The sequence below is a fragment of the Thermobia domestica genome, chromosome 3 (genome assembly GCF_964235325.1).
Source record: "Thermobia domestica chromosome 3, izTheDome1.hap1.1, whole genome shotgun sequence".
In the NCBI taxonomy this organism is placed as follows: Eukaryota; Metazoa; Arthropoda; class Insecta; order Zygentoma; family Lepismatidae; genus Thermobia; species Thermobia domestica.
In genome coordinates this window covers 23,054,554-23,064,212 of record NC_137456.1, presented here as the reverse complement: position 1 = coordinate 23,064,212, position 9,659 = coordinate 23,054,554, and positions in this window count along the sequence as shown.

The following is a 9,659-nucleotide window of genomic DNA, read 5'->3' as shown; positions in this document are numbered from 1 at the left end:
GTGAATATGATTTTCCTCTGTTAATATTGATCCTAGATATTTGAAAGTATTCACTTTATCAAAAATATTATTTGATATTTTGGAGCATCCATAATTTCCCGACGCACTTCCATGTATTTAGTTTTCTCTGCATATACTTCTAAACCCATGTCCCTGCAAGCGTTTAATAAGATCTCTGCATTTCTTTCTATTGTTCTCCTATCATCTCCTATTAAATTTACATCATCAGCATAAGCCATCACCAGCCACTGTGAATACAGTGCAACTTTAGGCCCTCGTTGCTATTTTTTATTTTCCTTACAGCGTACTCTAGAATAATAATGGCGACAACACATCTCCTTGTTTCAGGCCATTGTCGACGTGAAAGCTCATGGACACAAAAATTCCCACCCGGACTTTATTTAGGATTCATTTAAACATATCTTAATTAATCTAATTAGCTTTCTCGGTATTCTAAGTTCTGTAAGAACGTTGTATAATGTTTCTCTCCTAACCAAGCCGTAAGTCTTTCTAAAATCAATAAATAGTTGATGTACTGGGGTATTATATTCAAACTTCTTTTCGAGTAGACCATTTGTCGAAAGGCAAATATTTGATCAATTTCGTCTAAATCCGCACTAATATTCTCCAATAATTTCATTTGGGCACGGAGCTAATCTTGTGAATAGAATGCTTGAGAGGATTTATAGGATGTTGACAGGAGAGATATGATTCAATAATTATTACAATCAGTTATGTCGCATGATTTATTCTTTCCACTCTTGTGGCAATTCCTCCTTGTTCCAGATAATGTAACCGTTAATAATAGAGAATTTGTGATTTTGAATTTTTATTTTAAGACCTTTTAGCATGTTAATAAGATGGATAACTGGGAGAATTCAAACTTTCAATTTTGTCCATATCATATGGTGCAGCACGTCGTTTGCAGACCACTGTACTAGGTAGTCTTAGCCCCTACAGAAATAAAATCCTTTTTGCGCCACTGGTCGTGAAGGGAACAAATAGCCTTATTGCTGACTTTTCCATTAAACCATAATAATTTATTCATTCGCTGAGTTCACCTTACATTTAGTGTTAGCCATGAGACGAAATGAGACGAGACCAGAGACATAAAACTTTTGTTGAAGTCTAGTTTCATCCTCTCATTCCCGAATTCTTCTCTTAAAAAAAATCTTTCTCGTCTCGTCTCCATTCTGGAAAATGTTTTCTCGTCTCCTCTTTAAAAAAAAATCTCGTCTCGTTTTGTAAATTTAAACCCTTATTCTTTTCTTAATTTGATCTAGAAGTTAACAGGATCCATCCGCATCTCGAGAGGCCCACGAAGGGCATGATATTACAGCATTTAAATCACATTTATTGTTGACGTATATCATGTAATCACTTGTATCTTTTGAACATTGATAAATGCTATTCACTGTGTTCGTAAAACCATTTTATCAATTTCTAGTTTCTATACCACGAATCACGTAACACTAAAGGAGTGCTAGAAATTAAAAAAAAAAAAAAAAAAAAAAAAAAAAAAAAAAAAAAAAAACTTGGGTGAACTAGTGTTTCTTATACGATTATGAACTAACTTAACCACGAATCGAACCAGGGACCTCACGCACCAGAGATAAACGCTCTATCACTGAGCCACTGGAATTCCTGACGCTGGCTTGCTGAACAATAGTTCACGCACTTTTCTTTCGGACTCATTAGTATCACATAATTTTTCATATATCTTGAATTCAATTTTGTCGTAGTCTCTTCAATTTTATCTTTTTATGGGGAGAGCTGGTGACAACGGTTGCTGTGCCTCTTCGTGAAGGGTGGATTACCCGATGTCAGTGATCCAACCTGAAACATTATAAAATCCCATGTCGAAAGGCAAAAAATCCCATTTTACGTATGAATTTCCCACGTTATACTAATTAAAATTATGCTATAATATTAAAAATTAAATTTCTCTGTCTTAGTCACTTTTTACAATATCTAAATGAATAAGCTGTAAATTTCGATTTTCTCGAAAAATCCCATACATGCTGCTTTTTTTAAATCCCTTTCCAAGAAAAGAAGTTCGAAAACTCCCATGATATGGGATTTTTCACACATGTTGGCAACACTGCTGGATGTTACTGTCAGGTGTTTTTGAAGATTAACTACAGCTCGCTGGTTGTGGGACATCTTGTTTGTGGACAACTTGACAGTAGAATTAGTCGTACGATCGGGACCATACTTTCAGAATGTTCCTCGTATTATAATTACTCGTGACGAGTTCAAAAAGTTTCAATAATAGTTGATTGATGTCACTGATTTGAAACATAATTTAACATTTTTATCCATGTGTAAATAAATTGAAAACATCATTTGAAGGGCTGGATATGCACATAAACAAACAAAAAAAAAAAAAAAAAACTGCCCCCGAGGAGCCATAAAATGATGCTTAACTATTACGTATTATGATTAAGCGTTTTGCATATCTCTCAGGATGATGATAGACTTTTTAGAAACAAGTTGCATTTTGTATGTGAAAGAATTTATTAATAAATATAAGAAAATAAAGCGACACCATTTATATGAAATAGTAAAAGGCAATAATATAATATAGGTAGTATAGTACAAAAATTTGATAAGGAAATGTTTTTTTTTTTTTTGTTTGTTTGTTTTCTCGTGTTATAATATAGTATTTAGAGCTCTCTTTACACATTTATAGTCATTTGAGAATAAAATGCACAAGGCATATTTACAGTCTGCGAAGGTTCTCCATAGTCGTCCTACGGTTGTATCGATCAACCTTCAACGGTTCTGATGTGATTCTTAATCGATGATTCCGAAGGAGCGAATGATGATTATTATTTTAAAATTGCTAGTTTTTATATTAGTTTGAAAGTTATTTTGAAGTTGGAAAAAACAAATGTGTACACTTGTTAATGGTACAAAAGAAGATATGTTTTTTCTTTTTTCTTTTTGTTAAAATCTTCATCTTAAGTGTTTATAGGACGTATTTTGATTTTTATTAGAAATTTCATTTACATATTATTTTTTTGACAACAAGGTCATTATTTTGTTTTCGGTTTGTTTTAATGTTGTATTCACAGGTGATGCACCTTAAAGTCATTTTTTTTTTAAATTTTTAAAACATTCATGACCTTTAGAACATATTAATACTAAACTCGCAGCACTTGATCAGATTGACTAGAGTACTAAGTTTATAATAATGATAAAAAAACGTATTAAATATTAAATTGCATTAAGGTTGGTTTAAAGGGACAAGTTTTGCCGACAGATGGCACTAGTCTTCGTATCTCTCCCATATATTTTTTACCTTTCACGAAAATTCACGATTTCTCTTACAAATTTCGACCTAGAGACTTCAAATTTTTAGGCAAGGAACTTCATAATCTATCGAAGGCAATAATCCGTGCCGATTTTTTTATTTAGAATTTTGTTCATTGTTGAAATTGCTTGATTATTGAAATGGTTATCTAAATCTTTGACAATGCACTTGTTTCAACAATAAAGAAAATTCTAAATAAAATATCGGCACGGATTATTCCCTTCGATAGATTATGAAGTTCCTTCTCTAAAAATTTGAAGTCTCTAGGTTGAAATTTGCAAAAGAAATTGTAAATTTTCGTGAAAGGTAAAAAATACATGGGAGAGATACGAAGATTGTAGTGACATCTATCGGCAAAACTTGTCCCTTTACACTAACCTTAAATAATATCAACTAGGTACAGGGCAAACTGGAGCTAAAATGGCATGGACGTAACTCATAATCTGCCTTAAGCTGATAGTAGGTCAGGTTTGGGTTTGGATCAGGTGTGGTTTGGCATGAAACTGAACCTTGAGATTCTTATACTTATCCGAACATCATATTATCTCCCACTTTATGAAATAACTTTGAAAATTCAAGCATTTGTACAAGTTTGCAGCTTAATAGAGATCTACAAAATTTAATTAATGTGGAGTTAAGAGGCACAATAACAGTTACTAACCTAGTTGACACTTAATGAAAACACGTTGTGATGAAGTTCGACATTTTGTTTTTCGTACACCTTTGTACACACTGCCACCTGTTATGATAATAATGTATTTGTGATCAATGTGAATACCTTAGCCGTGTATTTTGCTTTGTTGTTGAATGAAACATTTTCTCTCTCTCCCTCTATTTTGTAAACTAAAATAAAGATATAGTACACATTCAAAACAAGAACCATGATTCACATTTAAATTCACTTTTTGGGTACATGTTGGTCACTATTGTTCTATAATTTCGATTTGCGATCCACAAACATGTAAGCTGGGATTTATTTCGAGAGAAGTCGAAATTCAAGAGGGGGATAAATTCAGTGGTGGATCTTGCCCGAAGCCAGATGCCCAGACCCCGAGTTTTTTTTTTTTTTAGAGACAAAAATAATTTAAGCTATTATTTATAAATTTGGAGTATGTTTAGTACAAGGGGTCCAGAAGCACGTAAAAAACACAAAATTTACAGGAGAAACGAGTGATGCAAGTACTTAGACGTAACATAACGTAACCAAATCTAACCTAACCTAACATAAACTAACCTAAGCTAACCTGAACTAACCTAAACTAACCTAACTAATATTAGTAGAAATAAGCGAAATTCTATCATTTTTGGGGGAAATAATGGGGGACCCCTACACTAATATAACATAACATAAACTAAACTAACCTAATCTAACCTAAACTAACCTACTCTACTCTAAACTAACCGAATGTGAACATAAATTACCAAAATTGTAACATTTTTTTAGAGGAAAGAACTGGACCCCTTCTGCTTAAGATAGGCCATAAATTTTTTAGAAGTTTATAGTAAACTCATTATATACTTATTAAACACCGAGAAAAAAAAACATATGTGTCGTACCGTTACACGTGTAAATACTGTAATTTTTGGACTTATCGTACAGCAAAAGTATAACTGAAAAGGTATATTTCATACGTACTTTCCGTATAAGTGTTCCGAATAAACGTACTTCCCGAACGAACGAAAAAAACTGTATATAATCGGTCTGGATTTCACATACAGATGGACGTATGTAACATATAGCTGACGTATGTAACATACGTATGCGTATCCGGAAGACTGTTAGATGTCAGACGTCCTGCAACGGCATAATGTAACATCTATGGGCAGTACGTATGTAGCATATGAATAACGTATGCTCCGTACTGATTTATGTTGTAAACATAAGGATACCGTATATTTGTACAATATACCGCTGTCCGGATAACAGAGTTTTCTCAGTGTAATCTGGGTTTTGGCTGTCCTCCAGTTTTTATTTTCTAGATCCTCTACTGAATAATTATATTAAAATTTGTAAGAATCACCCCTAATGTTAGGCTAAATTGACGTAAAGTTGGGATTTCGGGCGGGTTGGGGCCTCAGGACCCATCCCCTGCGTACGTTCCTGGCCACCATATAATAATAATTCATCACGAGAAAACATGGTGCATAAATGCGTCATTTCGGGGTATAACACGTAGTCGAAAATTTGTCGAAACGACATCAACATGACAGTAACGTCATTTCAGGTTTGCTTGAGGAGGAGGGGGGAGGGGAGGATGAATATCCAATATTAATTGATGTTGATGTTTTTCTTTAATGTTATTACATTATTGATTGAAATGTATATATATTTATCTAGAACTCAGGAGAGAGGGATAATCTCATCCCTGAAGACTCAAAAACTACCACTGCAAATAACCTTAAGAGGTCCCATCACGGCGAAATTAAAATACCGCTAATTTTACAGTAATTATGTGATAGCTTCAAATAGGATAAAAGATAATCGAAAAGTGGAACAAGAAATCCCTGGACAATATTATTTTACATGAGATACCGTTATCACGACTCACTTATCTGCTTTCGATTTCCAGCCATTTAGAAAATCAACATTTATTTTCACGTTTCTAAATGGCTGCAAACGGGAAGCTACAAGGTGACTTGTCCGATTATAGTTTGTATTCTATGGGGTAGGCTGTATCAAAATTTATACCAAAAGTAGGTATCTTAACTATTATTATGTTCAATGAACTAACAAAGAACAAGTCTAAACACATTAATGGAACATAGATTGGATTTAAGTTTAATGTTCCGTTCAGCAGTGAGGCTATATGCGACGTGGACATACAGTTTAACGTGGGATCCGAACCATATGAGCTCCTGCAAGGGAATCGAATCCAGGTCAAAAGGCACAAACGCCACCTACATAGCGAAGAGGGAACTGATGAATGTATATAGGCACAAATAACAGAATACACTTTTATACTCACTGTTTATGATGGACGAAATTCATTGTTTACAACTCCGCCAAAAGCAATAGATTTTTGTTTTAGTTATATACTGCCGAACTCAATAATGGACAGAAAAGAATGCAAAAGTTACGATGAATATTGTTTATAATTAGAAAATTTATTTAACTTTCTTGTAATCACTTAGGTTAAGTTGATAAAGTGAATACCTTTAAAAAAAATTGCAATAATTGACACTTCTATGAGTATAATGTTGGTCAAGATTGAACACAATACTTGCTCTCGACTTATTCATAGATAGGGGGACATCTTTTGCACATTTGACCATTCAGTCATAATTAGTACGAAAATAAATTTTAAAATGTCGTATGCACGTTTAAGGGAAAAAAAGTCAAAAGATGAGACATACATAATAATGGATACATCTAATTGAGCTAAACAAATAATGCACATCCATTTAAAAAAAAAATGCAAGGTTAAGTTATCCAAAAATCGGTTGCTAGCAACCAAGTCGCTTTGTCAATATACCGGATCGTTACAAATGAATGATTGACCCGACTTCATAAATTCACTGTAGCTTTCTTATTGAGCATATTGTCACAAAACTTTACAGATGTATTGAAAAACTCAAGAAGTTTCTGTGTGTGTTTTGCAGGTTCGTTTCTGATTTCTGCCACGAGATTGCAGCAATGAGCATTTTCTTAAGATAGCGACAGGCTCAGAGAAAGCTTATGTTCTGCTCGAGTTTCATTCAGATCAGTCTGTCCTAATAGTGCAGCGTTACTTCCGAACGAAATTTAACAGAGATTCACCAACTGCCATGTCCATTCGGCGATGGTATGCAAAGTTTATAGCTTCAGGATGCCTCTGTAAGGTGAAATCAACTGGTTGGCCTACGGTGGCTAAATAGGAGAAATTGAAAACTGATGGATCGGTCGTGGTGGGAATGATGATCATCAATTCTTGTCATTGTGGTAGTCAGCGCCACCACATCGTCCCATGCTTTCTGAAACGTCTTTGGATGGTTCCCAGCTTTCCCGGCAGGTGGCAGCACAGGGTCCGGCCAAGGGGCTATATACTTTAGAGAGAGGAGGAGAGCCTTCTTCTTCACGTGGAACCCGAGAGCATAACATCAACAGCGGCAGCAGCGGAAGTGTCGGAATCCGCATCGAAGGGCACCGGAGATCAGGCTTTGAGAAGATGTAGTCCCGCATAGCATGGAGTGGAACACGAGTGCGACAAGACTCGTAGATTCAGTTTTTAGTGAAGTGCACGGGCGGCTGGATATCGTGATAAGTATTCTACCTACATTATTGTACCTGCACAGTCTGTATCCGATACCCATAGATAATTTTATAAAATATATAGGAAACATTTATAAACCTTGATTCTTATTTCAAAATAATATTGGATACCACCTCACCACTCCACGCGCCATCTGCGCAACTAAGGTATATGCACCCTCACATTTGCTCTAGCGCAAATGCGACGGTGACATCATGGCCTCCACTCTCTCCGGACTTAACCTCACGCCAGTTTGTCTTTTGTATGTTTACACCTCCTCTACCAACAAACCTAACAGTACTGAGAGCTTGCATCAACAGTGCTTTCAAACTGATTGATAGAGACATGCTACACCGAGCATGGAAAGAACTTGATCATCGACTTGATATTTGCAGAACTGCTAGGGGGCACATATATATGGAGCACTTCTAATGTGTCACTAAAAAAACTTTTTGAGTTTTTCAATAAGTCGCAAAGTTTTGTTACAATAATGTCCAATAATAAAGTTATAATGAAATTATGAAATCATGTCAATGATTTGTAATAAAGCCATATTTCACAACAAAATCTTATTTAACCGAGTAGTTGATTAATTCAACAGAGGGAGTTAACCCTAGTGTTGCTCACTTTGAGATAATGTTCTTTGTACTCTTAATAATGATACACATATTAAAATGATTGTGAAGAACAAAAGGAACAATAAACATGAATTGTATATGTAAAATAATAGAGACGTCGCTAATTCAGTACGTCATTGGAGGAAAACATAAATACATTTGAACATCACTTAAAACAAAGTATTTACATAATTTCAGGTAGTATGATGATGATCATCATCATAGGTATTCTGCCATTAATGACAGAACACTTGCCACAACTGAGAAGCTTCCATGTTCCACGGTTTTCCGCTAACCTCTTCGCCTTCACATAGACTTCTCTGTTTTCATATTGTCCATTAATTGTAGTCTCCTTCGCCCCCTTCCTCTCTTTCTGACCACAATACCCTCTAACACATATCTCATGATACAGGTCTTTCTTATTCAATGTCCCAACCAGGGCCAATTCTTTTCTCTTCACAATAATATCTAAAACTGTTCTTTTCTCCTCCCAATCATTTCTTATACCCTCTCATTCGTTTTCCTTTCGACTCAACTAATTCTCTCCATTCTTCTCCATACTCACATTTCGAAAACTTCCAGTTGTTTTTCATTATTTTTACGTAATGTCCATGTTTCTGACCTATACAGTACAACAGTGGAATTTTAATTTATTTATTTTTTTTTTAAGAATGAAAGTGATCTAATAAAGTATACTGATTTTCTTACACCAAATTGTTTATTAAATAAATCACAAGTTAAATTTTAAACAAGATCTATATCCAATTCATAGTTACTGATATGCAAACTCTAATTTGTGATTCTGTCATCAGTCGTTCTTTCACAAAAAATGTTCTGGGAGGGGGCAGACGTAGTATTCCGGGCTGCACTGCTGGTACTACTTTATTTATTATTATATTATAGACCTATTATTTTAGTCTCGTCCGGGAAGAGCACTCTCAGAGCCCCGGGGAGGGGAGAAAAGTGCCCTTTCAAAAACGTGTCTGGAAGAAACACTGTCTGACATCTGTGAGAGCGATCCCAATCAGCGCTGACAATCAACTTTAAACAAATGATCATGGTAATGAAGATTTTGGGACAACTTGGGAAATGGGGACCAATTGTCGACTGGAACGTGATGGGTTTCATTCTGCTCGTATTGACAAGTAGATCAATATAATTGGTACATTTTCCTCAAAAATTCAATTTTTATCCGGTAAAAATTAAATTTTCGGTAAAATTACGTACCAATTGTGTGAATACGAGTGGAATTATACCCATCACGTCCCAGTCGACAACTGGTTCCCGTTACCCAAAGTCGTCCCAAGATCTACTTAGTCCTGTCTGGTAGAGAATCTATTCTAAAGCCTTTCAAGGTCTGTTGGCCACAAAAAAAATATCTACTGCACAAGAAAAGACACGATTTTGTCTATGAGCAGACCAAGAATGTGATGTGTTGTGTCGACGTAACAACATAACTAGCTGGAAATAGCACACTCTCTAGTTTCGACTTAGTAT